General features: G+C 42.5%; 1 long non-coding RNA gene and 2 pseudogenes across 1 annotated transcript; 1 reads left to right on the top strand and 2 right to left on the bottom strand.

Annotated features, from left to right (window-relative positions):
• LOC149119322 (uncharacterized) overlaps positions 1 to 22522 on the bottom strand; it is a 221544-nt pseudogene that overhangs the window by 191087 nt on the left and 7935 nt on the right.
• LOC149119324 (vesicle transport protein GOT1B pseudogene) lies at positions 127 to 537 on the bottom strand (annotated as a pseudogene).
• Positions 2957 to 21407, top strand: LOC149119323 (uncharacterized). The gene is made up of 4 exons (XR_016228759.1): positions 2957 to 3079; positions 5373 to 5434; positions 18169 to 18269; positions 21280 to 21407. It is a non-coding gene; the product is annotated as an uncharacterized LOC149119323 (long non-coding RNA).

Below are 22522 nucleotides of genomic sequence, written 5' to 3'. Positions count from 1 at the left end.
GGCTATACATTTTAAACTTCTGTAAAGAACATTAAAAGCTACTTCATGAAATTTAATTTTGTGCTGAATATTCTTCAAAGAACTTTATAAATAATATTTTAAATGATTCTTCAAATTCACTTTTTGTTATATCATATTGTTGCTTTCTCCAACTTTATTCACAAATGATCTAGTTCCAGGTAAATTTCAGAGATATCCAAGCACTGGCACTCTTCTAATAAAGTCAACCACCACAGGAAAAGCCCCTGAACAAGAGAAAGAATCCATAAGTTTTGAAAAACACACCTACCAAAGGCCAACTGATGAGGACTACAAATACACCACCCAGGAAAAATCCAGTGGCTTTCATTTTATGTGTTTGAAAGAAGAATCTGAATGTTCTTTCTAAACCAATTACAAAAGCCAAGCCAGCCACAAACAAAACATTTCAATAGGAAGTAACACTTTGTCAAAAAAGAACCATTCCAAAGAATAGGAAAAACACTCCAAATCCTGTAATCCCATTCCAATTTTCTGGGTGTCTGTTAAGGAGATCATGGTTGTGGTGGTAAGAGCAGCAGTGGCAGCAGCTCAGAATGCCAATGGTGGGAAGCTGAGTCAGGAGAAATGAACCCATTTTTATTTGTAATCTCAGATTCAAATGGGAACTCAACACTGGTGAGTATTACACTATACTTCCCAAGGACATTGGTTTCTCCACTATCCATGTTACTTTTCCAAACCCTTTTCCTCCTGAAATTTGTATCACCCCTGACTGTCCCTTACTGTCTACTGATGACCTGGATCATACTTCATTGAGCAAGTATAATGAATGAGTTGGGAATTCTAATATTCCTACCATGCAAGACACCTTCCCCACATATAAATTCTACCTTCTCTCTCCTCTTTCAACAGATGATGTGTTCCTGATTCTATAGGCTTCTCACTTTGGGTTTTTGATGACACCCTCAACTACTTCTGCAAAAAATTCCCCTCTCTATTAAGTATTTATGCAGAAAAGAAGGAAGGAAAGAAGGAAAAAAGGGAGGAATGGAGGGAGGAAAAAGGAGAGGGGGAGGAGGGAGGGAAGAGAAAAAGATGTTTCCTTGATCACACCTCCTTTAGAGTTACAACTTCAATTCTCTCCTTTCTTTCCCTAAAGTGCTTTCTACAGTCATTCTTTCATTCCCTCACTTTTTATCCTCTCATCTCATCAGTCTACTCTAATTGGACTTTATCCTCATCATTTCATAGAAGCTGTGCTAAGCAATATCGCCAACAACTTCAATCTTGTCTAAGTCAATGTCACTTCCCTGCCTTTATCTTAAACTCGCAACAGCATTCAGCTGTTTTGCTACTTCCTTCTCCTTGGATCATTTTCTTTCTTTTTCTTTTTTTTAAGATTTTTTTTATTTACCTGAAAGGCAGAGTTACAGAGAGGCAGAGGCAGAGGCAGTGGCTGAGAGAGAGAGAGAGAGAGAAAATCTTCCATCCACTGATTTACTTCCCAAATGGCCACAACACCCAGAGCTATGCAAATCTGAAGCCAGGAGCCAGGAGCTTCTTCTGGGTCTCACACACAGGTGCAGGGGACCAAGGAGCTGGGCCACCTTCTACTGCTTTCCCAGGACATGACAGGGAGCTTGATTGAAAGAAGAGCAGCCGGGACTAGAACTGATGCCCATATGGGATGCTGGCACTGCAGGAGGTGGCTTTAGCCAATATCCCATGGCGCCAGCCCTGAAACATTTTCATTCTCTTATTGTACCACATTATCTCAGCATTCCCCTCCTCATTCTCCTCTTCCTTATTATTTTTTGTTATTCTTCTTGCTTAACTAATTGTGTATGCACAGTTAGTTCACAACATTAGATACAATTTTTTAAAAAAAGATTTATTTATTTATTTTGAGAGGTAATGTTACACATAGAGAGAGGGACAGACAGAAAGGTCTAGCCATTGGTTCACTCCCAAATGGCTGCAAGGGCTGGAGCTGTGTCCATATGAAACCAGGATCCAGGATCTTCTTCTGGGCCTCCCATGCGGGTGCAGGGGCTCAAGGACTTGGGCTATCTTCTACCGCTTCCCCAGGCTGTAGCAGAGTGCTGGATTGGAAGCGGAGCAACCGGGACTTGAACCAGTGCCCACATGGGATGTCAGCACTGCAAGCAGCGGCTTTACTCGCTAGGACACAGGGATGCCCCACTTACCAATCATTTTAAGGCTGCAGGAGTAGGGAGGGGGTGGTGGTTTCTGAAGAATTCACAAATGCAGCTCATTCAAGTAAAGTGCTCCCACCCCACCGCACCACTATATACGTTGTTTTTGTTAATTAAAGGTTCTGGTGAGTTCTAAGCTGGCCAGCAGTGACTCAGGAGGCAAGCTTGTCTCTTTGCACTGCTAGACTCCAAAGACCTCAGTACACCCAAGTTCGGAGCTCACTGCGCCTCACTCACCCTTCCTCGCCACCAGGACGCCAGCTCCCAGTGCTGCCAGGAGGCGATGAGTAGCCCCACAGGCCCAGGAGCACAGACGCCCACCCAGAGCCCACCCAAAAGCAGGCCCACCTCAGGTGTCACCTTCAGACAGTCACTGTCTCCTGCTGCTGGAGATTACCCGGCCCCGTATGGCGGAGTTCCTGGTTCTCCTGCCCACTAAGGAGGGAAGCAGAGGCACAGTTGTGCTTTCCAGAAATCTGCTCAGCTAGGGGGCAGAGATTCCCCAGGCTGGGGGAAAGGAGGGCCTGAGCCAGCCTGTGCCATAGCTGTGTGACCTGGAAAAATTCATCGCCTTCTGCAGGCCTGCAGGTTGTGGCATCTCGCCAGATGGCGCTCTAAGCGGTAGCTCAGACGTCAACAGCTTCCAGCCAGTTAGTGGGCTTCAGTGCCCAGCGCAGGCTCAGGCTCTGCCCTTGCCGTAGGCCTTCAGCCAATCATTGCTCTAGAAGAGCGGGGCTGGCCCCCAGAGACCCGCCTCCACGCCGGCCGGCTGTAAAGGCTGCGGCCCGCTGAGGGCTGCGGCTTAGTAGTCTGTGTGTGCGGGGACTGGTACCGCATGACACCAAGAGTGTGGAAAAGCTGGAGAAGATGAACTGGTCCTCGTGAGTACATGTGGCTTGCTACACACGCGGCACTTTGGGATACCCTGTAACCTGAACGTCTGCAGAAAAGCCAAGTGCACAATACGAATTTACCCGGGGAAATTGTATCTACGAGGGCTGTGCTCACTTTCTGAGTGTGGACACTCGGGGAGGGCTTGCAAGGAGGCAGGTGGAGCGGCCTTGTGTGTGGCTGAGAACAGTTTCGTCCCAGGAACCCTGGCCACGCTGTGCTCTTGATCATCCTGTGCTGCTGCTGGGGGGAGGGGGTGGGTGGGACATCGTTTACCTTTATTTTAAAATCAAGATTGATATATTGAGGGTCCTTGTCTATTTAGACAAGAATTCTAAATATCGAGTTTCTGTAAATGAGAAAACATGGTACAGTCTAGCATTGAGTGTGAGAGAAATACACAGGAAGGTGAGGGATTTACCAAGAGGAAGGGGGTGAGAAATTGAAAGCGGCTGTGGCACACCAGGCTTTTCCAGGGAGTAGACCAGAGGCTGCAAGGGAGAGAGAGCACGTGGGCAGAAGAGCAGTGGCGGGGCAAGCCAGCAGGCTCCCGAGGCAGCCAGAAGGCCCCACACTAAGAGACGTGGGGTGAACAAGGGCCATGTACAAGCCTTCACAGGCCAGAGCCATGGGGAGAGGAAAAACCGTGCAGGTGGGAATGACCACAAAACCATGTGGTGTGGGCAGACACCGGAGGGGCTGCTAAAAAGCTGTGTGCCTGGAGGCTTGGGAGGGCAAGGGCAGGCCCAGAGGGCTCCATGCTTTTTATGCACTCCCCAAAGGGGCGTGATTAGTTGTCTGCTTGGCAAGTTGGGAATACAGGTGGAATACATAGGGGTTGGGGGCATAGTTTTCCAGCTCATGAATCTGATTAACTTAATCTTGTATGCCTGCTCATATCAGGGGACGTGTTTTTGCTGGCTGAAGACTTCCTTTTGAGTCCTTTCTCACTTTTTCATGATAAAGCCGTTCTCACACAGTCATGACTGTGGAACAAATCATAGTTTTGCAGTGTCTTCCTCAAAGGAGTGTTGTGGGTCAGAGGGGTGTGAGGCTGTGGGCCAGTCGTCACTCATCACTCCCTATGCATGGTCTCTGGTGCATCCAGGACTGAAGGTGGAAAGCAATTAACCTTGCAAATAAACTGCCACCATTTCTGGGCCAGAAATAGCATCTTTTTTTTTTTTTTTTAGGTTTATTTGAAAGTCAGAGTTACAAAGAGGGAGAGGCAGAACAAGGGAAGTCTTCCAACCTCTGGTTCACTCCCCTAAATGGCCACAAGGACCAGGGGCTGGGTGAGGCTGAGACAGGAGTTTCTTCTGGGTCTTGGACTAGGGCTTAGGGGTCCAAGGACTTGGGGCATCCACCACTGCTTTCCCAGCTGCATTAGCAGGGAACTGAATTGAAAGTGGAGCAGCCTGGATTCAAACCATTGCCAATATGGGGTGGGTGCCTTAATTCATGGTGCCAGGTCCCATCATCTGCTGTTTGGAATGTACAATATATTAAGATATCTTTGTGATGGGGCTGGTGCTGTGGTGTAACAGGTAAAGCCACTGCCTGCAGTGGTACATTCCCATATGGGTGTGGGTTCAAGTCCTGGCTGCTCCTCTTCCAATCCAGCTCTCTGCTATGGCCTGGGAAAGCAGTAGTAGATGGCCCAAGTCCTTGGGTCCCTGTACCCATGTAGGAAACCTGGAAGAAGCTCCTTGCTTCGGATCAGCACAGCTCCATCTATTGCAGCCAATTGGGGAGTGAACCAGTGGATGGAAGATCACTCTCTCTCTTTCTCTTCCTCTCCTGTGTACTTCTGACTTTGAAATAAACAAATAAAACTTTAAAAAAATCATATCTTTGTGATTTTAAGGTAGTTCTGACCTTTACTCTTAACATTAGTAGTTACAGTCTGAGGAACTGAGGAAACTTCAGTAATTCGATGCTAAGTTTAAATATTAGGTCGATAAGATTGCTACTTGTTTTTGTCTCATTTGGTTTGTCTGTAGCTACTAGACAGCTTTATTGGATAAAAATATATTCAGCTGTAGTTGTGCTTTCAAACCTGTCTTCTTAGTGATTTTTTTTTTAAGATTAAAAGATTGGAAGACATGATTGAGTTATTTCTTGCAAAAATTCTTCCACTCCTGGGAAGCCCAAAACCAGCAAGAAAAGCAAACAACAAACTTTCATTACTTAAATTGAGAATCCTGTGCTCACAAACCTGAACAGCTGAGCTGGAAAGGGGACCTGATATGTGCCCTCTTAATTGCAGAACTTCTCTTGCAGGCCTCCCCCAGAGGAAGCACTGCTGTGGTCAGAAGGATTCGAGGAGCTGTGGGCCAGCAAATGTGAGTTAACCTTGAATTTGACCTACTGCAAATATTGCAAGAGTCTAGAAAGGTTGTGTCCCCCCAACAAATGAGCAGCTCACAAGAGGAGAAATAGACTCAACAGTCACAGAAGCCTAGAACATCTTTTTAATCCCTTACTTTTTAGTATATTGACACCAAGTGGGAAAGACAAATTAGCCTTAAACAGCACAGTGGCTGTGTTCTTGGTTGAGCTTGAGTCTGCTTTTCCATTGCATATGTTTACAAGATGCTTAGTTCTGAGAGAATCTGTCATTCCCCTGTGGACTTTTTTTTTTTTTTTTTTTTTTTTTTGCATCAACAGCAAACATAAGTATTTGTCTTTGTACTTAAGCATTTTGCCTACTGGCATCTTTGTCTTTAAGATTTGTTAAAATTTTATGTAAGTTATGTAACTTTCATGTATTTCATATGTATAGGTTTTGGAACATCATGATACTTCCCACTCTATCCTCCCTCCCACCCATTCTCCAATTCTTCTTCCTTCTCCCTTTGCCATTCCCTCTCTTAATTTTTTACAAAAAGCTAATTTCAGTGTATTTAATGATCATTCAGTTAATCCTACACTAAGTAAAGGAGTTCAACAAATAGTATGAAAAAAAAAAAAAAACAGTTCCTCAATGAAAGAGACAGGCTGTAAGTAATTATTGATTCTCAAAATGTTCACTTCACTCCAATGCATTACATTTCAGGTACTCTATAAGTTACCTCAGATCAGGGAAAACATAGTATCTGTGTTTTTAAGACTGATTTAATTGACTAAGTATAAGGGTTTCCGGTTGCATCCATTTTGTTGCAAAAGACATATTTTTTTACAGGTTATTAGTAATCCATCAACTGGTGACTGGATAAAGAAATTATGGTGTGTGTACATATACACACACGCACACACCATAATTTCTTTATCCAGTCACCAGTTGATGGAGAACTTGATTGATTCCATATCTTAGCTCTTGTGAATTGTGCTGCAGTGAACATGGTGGAACAGATAAGTTTTTCATATGCTGATTTCTTTTTGTTTGGGTAAATTCTAGAAGTGGGATGGTGTATCATAGGATTGGTATATATTCAGATTTCTGAGGTCTCTCCATATTGTCTTCCATAGTGGTTGTACCAGCTTACATTTTCACCAGCTGTGGATTAGGGCACCTTTCTCACCACATCCTTCCCAACATTTGTTGTTTAATTTCTGTATGAGAGCCTGTTGAGGTGAAATATTGTGGTTTTGATTTACATTTCCCTGATGGTTAGTGATCCTGAGCATGTTTTCAAATATCTGTTGGCCATTTGAATTTCCTCTCTTGACAAATGCCTGAAAAGTCCTTTGCTCATTTCTTAACTGGATTTTTTTGTTGTTATTGAATTTCTTGAGCACTTTATAGATTCTGGATATTAACCCTTTATTAGTTGCATAGTTTGCAAATATTTCTTCCCATTCTGTCAGTTGCCCCCTTCACTTTGCTGTTTCTTTTTTTTTTTTTTTTTTTTTTTGACAGGCAGAGTGGACAGTGAGAGAGAGAGACAGAGAGAAAGGTCTTCCTTTGCCGTTGGTTCACCCTCCAATGGCCGCCGCTGCAGCCGGTGCACCGTGCTGATCCGATGGCAGGAGCCAGGAGCCAGGTGCTTTTCCTGGTCTCCCATGGGGTGCAGGACCCAAGCACCTGGGCCATCCTCCACTGCACTCCCTGGCCACAGCAGAGAGCTGGCCTGGAAGAGGGGCAACCGGGACAGAATCCGGCGCCCCGACCAGGACTAGAACCCGGTGTGCCGGCACCGCAAGGTGGAGGATTAGCCTATTGAGCCACGGCGCCGGCTACTGCTGAGTGTTTCTTTTGCAGTGCAGAAGATTCTCAGATTAATATAATCTCATTTGTCAATATTGATTTGATTGCCTGTGTTTCTGGGGTCTTTCCAAGGATCTTTATCTATGTCAATGTCAAGCAGAGTTTCCCCAATATTCTCTAAGAATTTGACAGTATTGGGTCATAGCTTCAGGTGTTTGACCCATTTTGAGTGGATTTTTGGGTAAGGTGTAAGGCAGGGGTCTAGTTTTATGCTTCTACATGTGGAGATCCAGTTTATCCAGCACATTTTTAAGAGACTGATTTAATATGAGAAATCACATAACCCTGCAAGTATACACTACATAATGTTCCTGTCAATTTCTTCATTTTGATAATGTTTTGTCACTCTGTTTGAAACAGAAATGTTTTAACATAGAGTAATTTCATACAGGCACTCTGAAAAAACAAATAGAACAGTTTGTGTTATCTATCATGACATCACTTGAAACAATCCCCAAAATTTTCACTGGAGCATGTCTCTTGTACAGGTGCTGTTATTCAACCACAATATTTTACCATTCATGGTTCAAATTTCTATCATTGTGTTGGAGAGAAGAGAAACAGTAGTGAATTTCTGGGACATGACAGGTATCATAGATGGAAGTGTACAATGTATATTTGGGTGGTGTGGCACAGGGAGGTGCCTACCCTGTGCCAGGTGTCACAGTATTTCTAACTTTGTTTTCCTATGTAAGCCCAAAATCACAGCTAAAAGAGTTAGCCTGATCTTATAGAGCATCCCTGCCATTGAATTGGTAAGCTTTGACATGTACAGATTCCTCAATTCTGGCTTAGATGCTTTTTGACAGCATAAGAAATTAATTTACTACATGGTGACTACAATTTTTTTCCTTTTTTTAAAAGATTTTATCCATTTATTTAAGAGGTAGAGTTACAGACAGTGAGAGGGAGAGCCAGAGAGAAAGGTCCTCCATCTGCTGGTTCACTCTCCAAATGGCCACAACAGCCAGAGCTGAGCTGATCTGAAGCCAGAAGCCAGAAACCAGGAGCGTCTTCTGGGTCTCACAGGGCCCAAGCACTTGAGCCATCTAACACTGCTCTCTCACGCCATAGCAGTGAGCTGGATTGGAAGAGGAGCATCCAGGACTAGAACTTGTGTCCACATGGGATGCTGGCACCACAGGCAGAGAATTAATCCACTGTGCAACAGTGCTGGCCCAACCACACAAATTTAACCTGATTTTTAACATCTTAGTTAAGGTGAAGTTTGCAGTCATTCAAGGTGACTGTAACAACTCAAAAGAGCCTCTTCTTGGCCTTACAGATAAAAAGAGGAATCACCTGGAGTTAAGAAATGCACTGTAATCTGAGGAAATGGCATTAAGCAAAGGTCTGATTTTTGGCTCATAATCCATCATGACCAGACCATACAATATTTGGAGATAACCCATCTCAATGAAAGTTTACAAAAATAATTCATGGAATTATTTTTATAATATTATATAATTATATAATATTCAGTTATAATTATTATGTCTTGCAAGATAGTCAGGACCCATTGCTCACTGGTGATATCATTAATTTATTGATTGGCTGAATGATGCATGGACTCTTTAAGATTTATTTGAAAGAAAGAGTTATACAGAGGTGGGGCAGAGAGAGATCCTCCATCTGCTGGTGCACTCAATGGCTGGAGCTGGGCTCAATCTGAAACCAAGAGCCTAGAGTTTCTTCCAGGTAACTGTAGTAGAGAGATGTATTGGAAGTGGACATCTGGGACTGGAGTCGGAGCCCATATTGGATGCTGGAACTGCAGGTGGCAGCTTTACATGCTATGCCACAGTGCCAACCCCCAAAAACTCTTAACTAAAACTGCATGCCCTTGGGGCCAGTACTGTGCAGTAGCTGGTTAAGCCACCATCTGCAGCACCAGCATCCCATATGAGCACAAGTTCATGTCCTAGCTACCCCACTTCCAATCTAGCTTCCTGCCAATATCCCTGGTAAAACAGTAGAGGATGGCCCAAGTGCTTGGGACCCTGCACCCACATAGGAAACCTTGAAGAAGCTTCTGGCTCCTGGCTTTGGCTTGGCCCAATCCCAGCCAGTGTGGTCATTTGAAGAAGTGAACCAGCAGGTAGAACACCTCTCTCTCCCTCTCCCTTTCTGTCTCTCTTTCTCCTCTTTCTGTATTTCTGCATTTCAAATATATAATCCAATCAAAAATGTATTCTCAAAATGTAACTGAAGGGGCCGGTGCTGTGGCATAGCAAGAAAAGCCACCTGCAGTGCTGGCATCCCATATGGGCACCAGTTTGAGACCCAGCTGCTCTGCTTCTGATCCAGCTCTCTGCTATGGCCTGAGAAATCAGTAGAAGATGGCCCAAGTCCTTGGGCCCCTGCTCCAAAGGAAGGAGACCTGGAAGAAGCTCCTGGCTCCTGGATTTGGATCAGCCCAGTTCTGGCCATTGTGGCCATTTTTGGGAGTGAACCAGTGGATAGAAGTCCTCAATTGTTCTCTCTCTGAATCTGCCTCTCAGTAACTCTGCCTTTCATATAACAAAATGAATATTTTAAAAAACATGTAACTGAAAACAAATCATGTAAATATTCTAGGTGGGACTGAACAAAAATATCCTCAGGCCAAGAGCTATTTTCTCCAGAAGAGCCATTGAAACAGTAGCATTGATTTTGTTCTGTTTGTTTACACTCCAGTGTGAATTTGTTCTTTCCCCTTCATATATTCACCACCTCATCAAGGCTTCATTTGTGTCATGCCAGTTTTACTTCCTAGTATTTGTGTGTTCCCTTGAATTAGATTTTCTTCCAATATGCCTTAAATATGGAGTAAGATTTCTTTTTTTAAGATTTATTTATTTATTTGAAGGTCAGAGTTCACAGAGAAAGAAAGGCAGAAAAAGGGAGAGAGAGAGAGGTCTTCCATCTGCTGGTTCACTCCCCAGTTGGCTGCAATGGCTGGAGCTGAGCCTATCTGAAGCCAGGAGCCAGAAGCTTCTTCCAGGTCTCACACACAGGTGCAAGGGCCCAAGCCCTTGAGCCATCTCCTACTGCTTTCCCAGGCCATAGAAAAAAGCTGTATTGGAAGTGGAGCAACTAGAACTCAAACTGGTGCCTACATGGGATTCCAGCACTGCAGGTGGTAGCTTTCCCCACTACACCACAGCACCAGCCCCAGATTTCTTTCCATAAACACCATTTTACCATATATTGTTCTCTATTAAAATATTTCCAAATTACCTTAGAGCACTGGATTTAAGTTAATGAATAAGATTCTGATCGTACAGAATTAACTTTCTGGTTAACCAGGTGCCCATCACCCCTTAGTTCCTCAGTTACTTCACTCTAAGGGAGTTGACTGGATCCCTAAAAACACTTCCAGCTCCAAAATCCTGTCTGGCTTTGGATGTTCCTTACAGTCTGTCCCTACCCTGACAACTTTATTTTTTCCCCAAAAGTATCTAATGTAAAATCATAGCTTCAATGTTTTTGCTGTTTATTCTAATTGGGAGGGCAGCAAATACTGCTATAAAAGCCATTAGGATTTTACTCTTGATGACCTTCTGTCTGGATTGTTCCCCTTTCCCTTAATCTTCCCTTATCTGATCCATTCTTCAAGATCCAGCTCATCTTCTTAAGGCACAATAGTTCATTAATCTCTGGCCCAAGCTTGCATTCAAAATATACTCATCGACTGCCTACTCAAACAAGGCCCTACTGACACCCAGAGGAATAAAAGAAATTCCTACCCATGTGGAATGTACAATCTTGTGGGTTCAAATGTCAAGAACAAGTTACCTAATAAAGCAACAAGGTAGTTCTAGATTATGACAAATGCTTGCAAGAAAAACAAACTAAGTGATGAGGCAAATGGGAGACTTGATTGCCTGGGAAGGCACATTCTATATGCTCCATGAATTTGTATTGACTGAATAAACTACAGGCTCTGCCTTTTAATAACAAATCCTCTTTGAATAGGATAAATGTGAAAGTTATTTTAGCTAGGTCACAACTTTCTCTCTCTAGTTCCAAAACAATTTTTGCCTATAAAAACAGTCTAACCAAAATATAATATGTGATATTTTAAAATTAGGAGTCATTGGTTTATTTACTTTTTAGAATTTATATATGTAACAGGAACATATTTGATGTATTTCATATACACAATCTTAAGAACTTAGTGATACATCTCATCCTCCCTTTCTTCCCTATCTCCTTCTTCCTTATTCCAAATGGTCACATCTGCCAGGGCTGAGCTGGGTTGAAGAACACTAGGAGACAATAGCTTCATCTGGGTCTCCCACATGGGTGCAAGGACCCAGGGACTTGGGCCATCTTCTGCTGCTTTCCAAGACATATTAGGGAGCTAGATTGGAAGTAGAGCAGCTGGGACCCAAACCGTTGACCATATGAGATGTCAGTACCACGCACAGCAACTTAACCCACTGTGCCATAATGCTGACCCCTTTCCTTCATTTGAGTGGTTACAGTTGCATTAGAGTTTTCATTTTGTTGCCTGTAATTCATTGCTATTTTATACAAATACTACTGAATTTGCTTGTTTATCTTGAACTCTAAGACCTCATTGGATTTATTGGTTTCAGGATTTTTTGCTGATTCTTGAATTTGTTTTGCTTTATAAAGACAATCATTTCTTTTGCAAATATAGGCAGTCAAATGTATAATTGTTGCCTTAAGCCCTGTCAGATAATTCTAACATCTCTGCTTTCTCATTGTTGGTATCTACTTATTGGGTTTATGCAAGTTGAGATTTGTCTGGTTCTTGGTATGACAAGTGCTTTTCTGAGTCTGAGTGAGTAATTATGATGAGAACCTACATCCTATTTAGCCAAACATGCTGCAGCTGGTTTGGGATGTGCTTTTCCTATAGAAGCAGTCCTGCTGTGTTCTCAGATTGGAGCTAAGTCCAGGTTCTGTGCTGGCTTATGTTGACACCCAACAAGGAGAGACAACCCCAAACAGATCTGTCTTGTGAGGCTGCTCCTTTCCTGATCATTTGCCTTAGGAAATAGAGCTTTAGTTGGGGCATTTTTTGTCTTTCTCCTGGCATTTCTGGGTTACCAGTTGTTGGGGCCCAAGTGTGACATATATTAGGCAAAAGGACAAGCTAGAGAACTTTCCACCATCTCATCTCATTCCTTGGGTCTAGTCTCTGGTTGTTTGTCCTACATCTCTCTACATTTCATCTTTTTTTTTAAAGATTTATTTTTTAATTTGAAAAATGGTTACAGAAAGAGGAAGAGAGAGATCTTCCATCCATTGGGTCACTCTCCAAATGGCCACAACACTCAGGGATGGGCCAGACTGAAGCCAGGAGATGGAAGCATCTTCAAGGTCTCCCTTGTATGTGGTGGGGAACCAAGCATTTTAACCATCCTCTGCTGCTCTCCCAGGCACATTGGTAGGGAACTGGATAAGAAGCAGCTGGATGGCTGGCGCCGTGGCTCACTAGGCTAATCCTCCGCCTAGCGGCGCCGGCACACCGGGTTCTAGTCCCGGTCGGGGCACCGGATTCTGTCCCGGTTGCCCCTCTTCCAGGCCAGCTCTCTGCTATGGCCAGGGAGTGCAGTGGAGGATGGCCCAGGTGCTTGGGCCCTGCACCCCATGGGAGACCAGGAAAAGCACCTGGCTCCTGGCTCCTGCCATTGGACCAGCGCGGTGCGCCGGCCGCGGCGGCCATTGGAGGGTGAACCAACGGCAAAGGAAGACCTTTCTCTCTGTCTCTCTCTCTCACTGTCCACTCTGCCTGTCAAAAAAAAAAAAAAGAAGAAGCAGCTGGAACACCAACTTGTTTCCAGATGGGATGCTGGCATTGCAGGCAGCAGCTTAACCCACTATAACACAATGCTGGCTCCTACATTTCAGACTTTTTATGTTTGTTTCCTCCATAATGTACAAATGTTTTAGTTATATTCAAAGGGAAGAAATAGGGAAAAGTGTGTGTATTCCATCTCCCAGGAAGTGAACATCTTCTCTACCATTTTTTTCTTTTTAATATTTTGATTACCATATTTCAACAAATTGGTTTCTTTTTCAATCCTGCATTTTTGTTTATGCGTTTCAGCATATCTGAATCATCAGATAGTCATAGTAGCCTATGGCTCAGGACTACTATCTAAGAGAAAAAAAAATTTAAAGAAGATCCAAAGGGAGCAACACATAATTATATCCAAGAGTAAATGATTGGTTCAGCCCTTTCTTTAGAGCACACATTAGCTCTTCTAACTTCCAACCTCAGCAAGGCAACTTGGAGAAACTATAACCAGAGATAGGGTGGTGGCTTTTTATAAAGATTCATTTATTCATTTGGAAGGCATAAGTACAGAGACAAAAGGAGACAGAGAGAGATAGGAGAGAGAGAGAAGAGAGAAAATATTCTTGGATTACTAAAACACTATTAATCACTTCCTGGCTTTCATTACTAAGCTTTTCTAATTTATCCATGAATACTAACCTAAGCTTAGGCAACAAAACATATGCACACTTTTCCCATTTCACACATTAGCTGGCAAAGATGACATGCATGCTGCTACCTCCCTACTGCTCTAATGAATGACATGAGGCTTCCAAGTCAAATAATAACAATGCTACTCCCCTGCTCCACTTCTCAGCTCAACCCTGAGTCGAGGAAGTACATCCTGGAACAGTGTGCATAGTAGCATACTAAAACAAGATTGATTTAGTGATCCTGCAATGACTGATTTTAGAAACAGAAAAAAGACAGAAATCTTAATCAGTCACATCAATCCTTAACCCATGTAACCCTCATCAACAGCAAACTCTTCCTGAAAAACAATTAAAAGTACTTAAAAAAAATTACCTAATGAGTTCACTAGTTACTAATTAGAATTAAAATAATGAAATGAGTATTACCCAGAGATTGAAATGAAATAACTAAGAATTGGGAAATAGTTCATAGCACCAGGTATGCCAGCTTGGAACAAAGACATTCCATATCTCCTCTCAGTGCAGGGCTTGCAGGATAGCCTATAGACAGTCATATAAGATAAAACTGCACTTGTCTTCCTCCAGCCTGTGGCAAAGAAGGTCCACAGTGAATCAGATAGCTGATTCTGTCAGTGAGGCTGCTGATGACAATAATGAATGAGTAACCCGCTGTAATGCATCATCAAAGATTCAGGAACCACTGAGGAACTAAGAGATTGAGGTCTCAGAGGGGATACTGTCTGCACAACCCAGACAGACAAGGAAAGAGAATGTTTAAAGACAGATAGATTAATATCAGTGCTTAAATAAAAGTATTTGTGAGCTCAATGAAAATAAAACAACTTTTAAATACAAAGATTGAAAATACAAAAATATTTAGATAAATTATAAATGTAATGTGTACAAACCATGACTGTTTCCTTTTGTAACTGATAAAATTTTAAAACAGTCCTGCTTTGCTGTAGCATTAGCAAAGCTACATAAAATTGATAGCTGTAGTATTAAATTAAGTTGCCCAGAGAGATTAAACTTCTCAATGGATTGATTGCATTCCTAACCAGATTGTGTGTGTGTGTGTGTGTGTGTGTGTGTGTGTGTGTGTGACTGGAGGTGGGTGGCAAGGTGATTAACCACCTTCTAAATAACTAAATATATAAACTTGGATTTATAAATATATTGGTGCCTTAAAAACCCAAAAAATAGATAGAGATGCCAAGTAAACCTCTAAGGGTGAGAGTCAATGACCAGTGCTCCTTTTCCTCCATACAATTTAGGAGAATACTGGGTTGCATAATAATCTCTTTACTATATAACAAATGCCTTTATCTTTTACCAAATTGTTATACTTTCCAATTTGAATTTCTCCTTCTGATTATATTCAATTTGCAGTGGATAATATTTTTGTTTTACAAATTTAGTTATTTATTCGAAGGCAGAGTTACAGCAAGAGAGAGTGAGAAGGAAGAGATCTTTCATCCTCTGGTTTACTTCTCAAATATCTACAGCATTGCAGAGTGGGTCAGGCAAAGCCAGGAGGCTGAACAGTGGATAATCTCATTAGTCATTAATTTAAAATAGAAAGGTTTATTGACATATGCTATGATAAAATCCAATAAAAGAAAAAAGCAATAAATATTGCTACCTATAATTTTAGTTAGTCTATAAATATTGTATAACTACAATATATAATATATACTTTTGTACAATATTACAATATATAATACCAGGGATATACTATCAGAAATGAAGCTACTGATACTCAATTATTATAAACAAAAAAATTGGTAACTATACTGATTCTGAACAATAATAGAGTGATTCTATTTTTAAATTTAAACATTTTCATGAACTCAATTATTTGTAGCTCCTAATAAGCCCTGGCAGTCCTATGTTGTTTAGCACTTCATCTTCAGTGCCAGCTTGATATTACACTGCTAACAATGCAGTAGAATTGAAGACCTGGCAGACACAAAATGTTTCACAGTCATGTGAACCTTACCTTAAGATAGGAATGTGTAGAATAAATCCTTTAAATAGAAAGATGTCTTCTTATGTTACAAGGGAGAAAGAACTACAGAGATAAAATGACTTGCCGATGTCTCTTAACTGTTTTGGGCAGAAATAAGATGATTTCTAAGATTCTGACCACTTCCCTTTAAACTACTGCCTCAACTAGATGAGCCCATAATTTTAAGGACATCAAACTTAGGCACAATGAATTCACATGGATTTTTTAAGGTTACATGACAAAGAAGTATCAAAGTGAAATGTAAAAATCATTGTCAACATCTTTCTCTCTTCCCGATCCATTATGTAAGTTTGATTTACAATTATTCATTATTCAAATATCATTTACAACCAAGAATTATTTTTGCTGAATTTAACAATGAAACTGCTTTTAGCCATTAAGTCATTTTATTGGAAGACATAGACATGGGTTTTTTGTTTTGTTTTGTGTTTTAATTTGAGAGGCAAAAAGACAGGAAGAGAAGGGGTATTCACCCTCTGGTTCACTGCTCAAATACCCACAATGTCCAGAGGTGGTCAAGGAGCAGGGAACCCAATCATTTGAGTCATCACACTGCTGCCTCCCAGAGGCAGGAACTGGGAATCACACCCATTAACTCCAGTGTGTGACACCAGCATCTTAACCACAGGGCTAAATGATATCTTCCAGACATGTTTTTTCATCGGTCATTTGAAAATGAAAGTTAAGTCAGACCTGAAATCTGAGATTTTGGAGTCTTCAGGCATGTATAGGCAAGGTTATGCATGAGAGTTATTTAGGTGCTCAAGAGTCTGTAACTTAGAGAACAGAAGAGGCCAAACATCTGTGACAGGATATCAACATTTGGGAGATGCGTTGTGCTCCATTAAGAGACTGAGAAAGACAAGTCAACAGATAGCAGTAGCACCAAGGGAGAATGCTATTCTAGAAGCTAAGGAGAAACATATTGAAAAATAAATTTATTTCTTAAAGATTTACTTACTTATTTGAAATGCAGAGTGAGGGAGAGAGATCCATCTCCCTTCTGCTGGCTTACTCCCCAAATGGTCACATTGGCTGGGGCTGGGTCAGGCCAAACCCAGGAGCTGGAACTCCATCCAGGTTTCCCATGTGGATGGAAGGGACTCAATGACGTGGATCATCTGCTTCTTTCCAGATGCATTAGCCAGAAGCTGGATGGGAAATGTAGCACCCGAGACTCAAGAGGGTGCTCATATGGGATGCCAGCATCACTGGTGAGAGAGTAACCTGCTGTATCATAGTACCAGTAGGTAAAGCAATTCAAAATGCCAGAGAAGCATAAAATATCAAAGAAATGTCAAATAAACTTCAAGTGATGGCATTATGGTGCAGTGGGTTAAACTCCCACTTGGGATGCCTACAACACATATCAGAATGCCTGGGACTGAACCCTGCTTCTGCTTCTCACCCAGCTTCCTATTAATGTGCATGGGTGGCACCAGATGATGGTCCAAGTACTTAGGTCTCTAACACCCATGTGGGAGATCTGAATGGAATTCCTGGCTCCTTGCTTCAGCCTGACCCAATCCCACCTGTTCTGGGCATTTGGTGAGTGAATCATCAGATTAATCCCCCCAAACCCTGGTTGCATGCTCACTCTCTCTCTCTCCCTTTTCCCTCTCCCCCTCCCCTTCCTTTCCTCCCTCCTTCCTTCCCTTTATCTCCCTCCCTGTCACTCTGCCTTTCAAATAAATAAGCCTTTTTTTTTAAAAAAAGAAGTTAACAGGCCATTGGATTTATGATATCCGTAATCATCTGACTAAAGATTTTGTATTTTATTCTTAATGAAATATGAATATTCCTTTTTGTTTTCTTAACCACTTTTGTACAGGAGAGTAACAACACAAAAACTGTTCTCCAAGAAGTTTTATCTAATCACTTCACATAGGATAGACTGAAATGAGAAGAAATTCCAAGACAGAATACAGTTGTGCAGATAAAAAGTGAAAATCAAACTAGAATGATATCATTGGGGACAAAATGAGGAAGGAAATACAATCAATATTTTGCAAGAAATGCAAATATATATTATTTATAGAAAATAGAAAAAAATGAGAGGTTTTCAAAAACTTGTGCAGAGTTAAATTAAAGGACCTTTTCTTTGTGCAACCAACTTTGAAATCCATACATGTAACAGTCTTCAAAAACTTCATGGAAAATGCATATTATGCAAAAATGGTACATGAATATCAAAAAAAATTTAGTCTATTTGAATGGCGATTATACTGAGGGTTGGGAGGGAGAAGATACAGATATTCCATTTAATGTTTCACTCCCAAAATGGCCAGAATAGCCAGGTCTGGTCAGGATGAAGCTGGGGATCAGAATTCCATCTGAGTATCCCACGTGAGTGGTAGGAGCTCTAGCAGTTGAAACTTCCTCTGTCTTCTCAGGTACACTAACAGGAAACTGGACTAGAAGTGGAGCGCTGGGACTCCAACCGTACTCTGATGTGGAATGCCAACATCACATACTTAACCTACTGCAATTAATGGTAAAACTTGTCTTCAAACAGTACTTTATACTTTGTGTGTTTATGTAGGTGCAAACAGTTGAAATCTTAGTATAGAGTTGACCTTTTCTATATAAAGATAATTAAAAATGAATCTTAATGAAGAATGCGATGGGAGAGGGAGTAGGAGGTGGGCAGTTTGGGAGTGGGAAGGTGGGATTCGGGTTAAGAATTGTTAAATTATAGAAGTACCTATGAAATTTATTTATTAAAAGCTTTCTAAAAAAATCTATTAACTTCCAACTGGGAAATCAATAATTAAGTCAAGGTGGAGTTAGTCATTTTTTAAAGGATTTATTTTACTTAGTTGAAAGACAGTTACAGAGAGAGGGAGAGAGAGAGAGAGAGGTCTTCCATTCTGCTGGTTCACTCCCCAAATGACTGCGACAACCAGCTCATCTGAAGTCAGGAGCCAGGAGCTTCTTCTGGGTCTCCCATGTGGGTGCAGGGGACCAAGGAGTTGGACCATCTTCTACTGCTTTCTCAGGACATAGCAGAGAACTGGATCAGAAGAGGAGCAGCTGAGACTGGAACTGGCACCCATGTGGGATGCCAGCACTGCAGGCTGGGGCTTTAATCCACTGCAGCACAGTGCTGGCCCCAGAGTTAGTCATTTAAACAGACATGTAGTCAAATCAGTAATGGCAACCACTTCATTTCCAAACACAGAAATTATTTTAAATCGCTTTAGAGATGTACTTATCTAATACTGTGGGTGAGACCCCAATAGTCAAAAGTTGTAATGACCACAAGCCAGCACTCCCTGAGGCAGCATGGAGACTGCAGGAGAAGAATGCAAAACACCTGAACCAGCCAGCCCTAGATAAAAGTGTGTGTGCAGCTAATGCAAGACTCACAATCTTTAGATGACAGATGCAAGAAAAGAAAGAAAAGAAAACTACCTGAGAAGAAGCAGATAGGAACAGGCACAGAACCTGGGGATTCTAGGGTATAGCCTCTTTGGCCCTCTATGATTACCTTCCCTTAGCACACAGGCAGAGCCTGAAGCCTTATTCTACCCATACCCTCACCCCCCTTAAAGAAAAAGTCAGGGGGCTGGCACTGTGGCATAGCAGGCTAACTCTCCATCTGTGGCACTAGCATTGCATATGGGTGCCAGTGCAAGTCCCAGCTGCTCCTCTTCCTATGTGGCTCTCTGCTATAGCCTGGGAAAACAGTGGAAGATGGCCCAAGTGCTTGGGCCCCAGCACCCACATGAGAGGTCTGAGTGAAGCTCCTGGTTCCTGGCTATGGATGGGCACAGCTCCAGCCATTGCAGCCATTTGGGGAGTGAACAGCAGATGGAAGATCTCCTTCTCTGTCTCTCCCTCTCTCTGTCTGTGGCTCTACCTCTCAAAAAGTGAATAAAATCTTTTAAAAAAGAAAAAGTCAGAGGGGCCCATGGAGAAGTGGTACATCCTGGATGAGTCCTTGGAGAAGAGGGCAGAGCAAGCACAGAGCTTACCCAGAAGTGCCTAGGGACAGTGTTTCCACTACTGCATTTTAATGGGGACAGCAGCCACCTGACTACCCTCCCCCACCACACACACACCCCCACACACACCCCCACACCCCCCCCCACACACACACTGCCAAGGCTTCATTGGTGAATCCTTCCAGACACCAAGGATTGAGCCGGTAGAGCTGCAGCTGAGAGAACAGGTCCCACTCACAGATGGGTACAGGCCACCCCCCACCCAACACAGGTCATGTCAGAAGCCTCTGACCAGCTGGGAGATTTCTTCCCAACCTCATGACCTGGGAGGGATGCACTGAGAAGATGACTTTGTAGCAAACCTAGCAGTTTGACTTGAGATAGTGGACAGTACATTGTGCTCCCCAAGTCTAACATAGTCATGGGCAATGTTAATAGAGGTGTTGCAGGCTGAGGGAGGTGACAGGCATGCTCTGCTGCAGACTTGTGACATAGAAGCAGGGACTCCAGGCCAGGGAAAGGAGTCCCCAAGGTTCCCAGCCTTTTCTCTCTCCTCAGTGACCACTGTCCAGGCCACCTCTTCTCTGTGGCCACAGACAGTTTTGAAAGCAGTATCCTGGGGCAGGGGCATTTAGTCATTACTGAAGGCTACTGCAAGGGCAGGGAGGGAAAGGGGCAGAGCATATCTCTGAGTGTTTAGTCCAGAGGGAGCATTCCTCCTAAAATGTTATAGAACTGTCTGCCCCAAGCAGCCCTGCCATGTACCCATGGTCTTAATGCCCATTTGTCTGTTAATGTCTCATTCAGAATATATTTCTAGCCATTGCTATTGAACAAGAGATGGTTGGTGAGAAAATTCTTCCTTGACTTTTTAAAGATTTATTTATTTGAAAGGCAGAGTGACAGAGAACAAGGAGAGATCATCCATTTACTGGGTCATTCCCCAAATGTCTGCAAAGCTGGGGCTCAGCCAAGCTGAGGGTAGGAACTCCATGCTGGTCTCCCACATGAGTGGTAGGAACCCACATACTTAGGCCATCACCTGTTGCCTCCCTGGTGGATTAAGTCACTGTGTAGGGACAGGGTATGTCACCCATATTCCAGAGCCAGCCCAGCCCTCACCTGGTGGAGTCTGCAGAATTCAGGAGCTCCCCATGGGCGAGTCCAAGTTGAGGGACCAGGACAGTCAGTCCTAGCAGGATCCACCCATTCCACCTCCCCCTTCTCAGACACCGGGCCCTAAGCTCTCCGCATTTCCTGCTTCTCAAGTCTCCAGCTCCCTCTTTGCAGAGGGGAGAAAGCTGAGCCACCACAGGGACACTTTGCCCAGTGCAGCCCAGAAGAGACTGTGACATGAGAATCTCCCAGGAGTACCTGGTTGCCTCTCCCCCAAGGGGTGCCTGGTTGGACAGTTTGCAAAGCGGGTGGGCATGGATGATGTCATAAAGCAGTAGCCAATCAGTAGGCTCCCTGGCACAGTGGGTGTGGCTGGACTGTTGCCAGGTGAGGGGAGTGAGGAGCTGGGCTGGGGTCTGAAGCCACCTCCTCTACTGCCAGATTCCCCAGTGGCGGGGTCACCTCCATGTTCCTGCGCAGCCCTGGTGATCTGAAGCCATACTCAGGTGAGAGAGAATTTCCTGACCTACTGGCACTTCATTGACGTCTGGGTCTTTGCTTTCTCCATGTTGTGGAGTCATTTCTCTGTTGTGTCCTTTGTGTGCGTGCATGTGTGTTTAATATGCATTTGAATAATGTTGAAGATATTACATAATTTAAATTCCTCTTGTAGATACGTGTTTGCTAGTTTGCCTTTTGTCCTTTAATGTTTTCTGTTTCTTGCTGTGACTTATAATGATTGTCTACCTGGTAGTCTTGCTAAATTCACTTACCGGTTGTATTTGGCTTGGGGTTAGAGTGCATTCTCTCTCCATATAATGGTGTCATCCATGTATATTGATTTGCTTAAAAGTTGATATTTAAAGTTTATGTTTCTTTTTGTTGATTTCATGACCACTCCTCCAGTACAGAGTTGAAGGGATGGGGAGAGAAGACAGTCACATCCGTGTCTCTTCCCAGGATAAAGCTTTCACTGGCCCTGTATTAAGTAGTGTGCTGTGTCCGTTTTAGACTATCTTGATCACATGAAGGAAGTCTGTGTTTTCCTGTTCTGCTACAAGTAGATTTATTTTCTGGTCAGATATTGAATTTTATTAAATGCTTTTTAGTATTTAAGTGGTCATGTAATTTCTCCAATTTTTCACCTTTCTGGATGATTGATAGGGTTTGTTTTAGAATGCTAAAAATCTTCAATTTTTAGTGTAGCTCATTTGTTCTTGATCTGGTATGCTTTCCTAGATGATTGAACTCATATAATCATATTTTGCTCAGATATATGTACCACAGTTTATGAAAGACATGCTTTTTGATTTCATTTTCATTGTTTACCCTGGTCTCATTTGCATCATATGTGTAACACTAGCTTCCCAAAACAGATTCAAAAACATTCTGTGTATGTCCACTTGGAACAAGTCAAGGAAATTCAGTGGTTTTCTATCTATCTATTTATTTATCTTTCTCTTAGAAGTGTATATTGTTCCATAAGTCTGGACCCAGATTTTTCCTTGTGGAACATTTTTCTTGATTGGTTGGTTTGGATTTCCAAAAATTTGTTCAACTTATTAAATTATATAGGAATTTTCCTATTTCATCTTATATTTGTGTTTTTGAAAATTGGACTTCAAAAAATATAGCAGATTTTTAACTCTGGAGTCAATTTTTAAATAATTTTCTAGTTATATAA

The sequence above is a fragment of the Oryctolagus cuniculus genome, chromosome Y (genome assembly GCF_051225735.1).
Source record: "Oryctolagus cuniculus isolate XC-2025 breed Fujian yellow rabbit chromosome Y, ASM5122573v1, whole genome shotgun sequence".
Classification (NCBI taxonomy): domain Eukaryota; kingdom Metazoa; phylum Chordata; class Mammalia; order Lagomorpha; family Leporidae; genus Oryctolagus; species Oryctolagus cuniculus.
The sequence above is the reverse complement of the archived record's forward strand: the minus strand, read 5'-3'. Positions and strand labels throughout refer to the sequence as shown.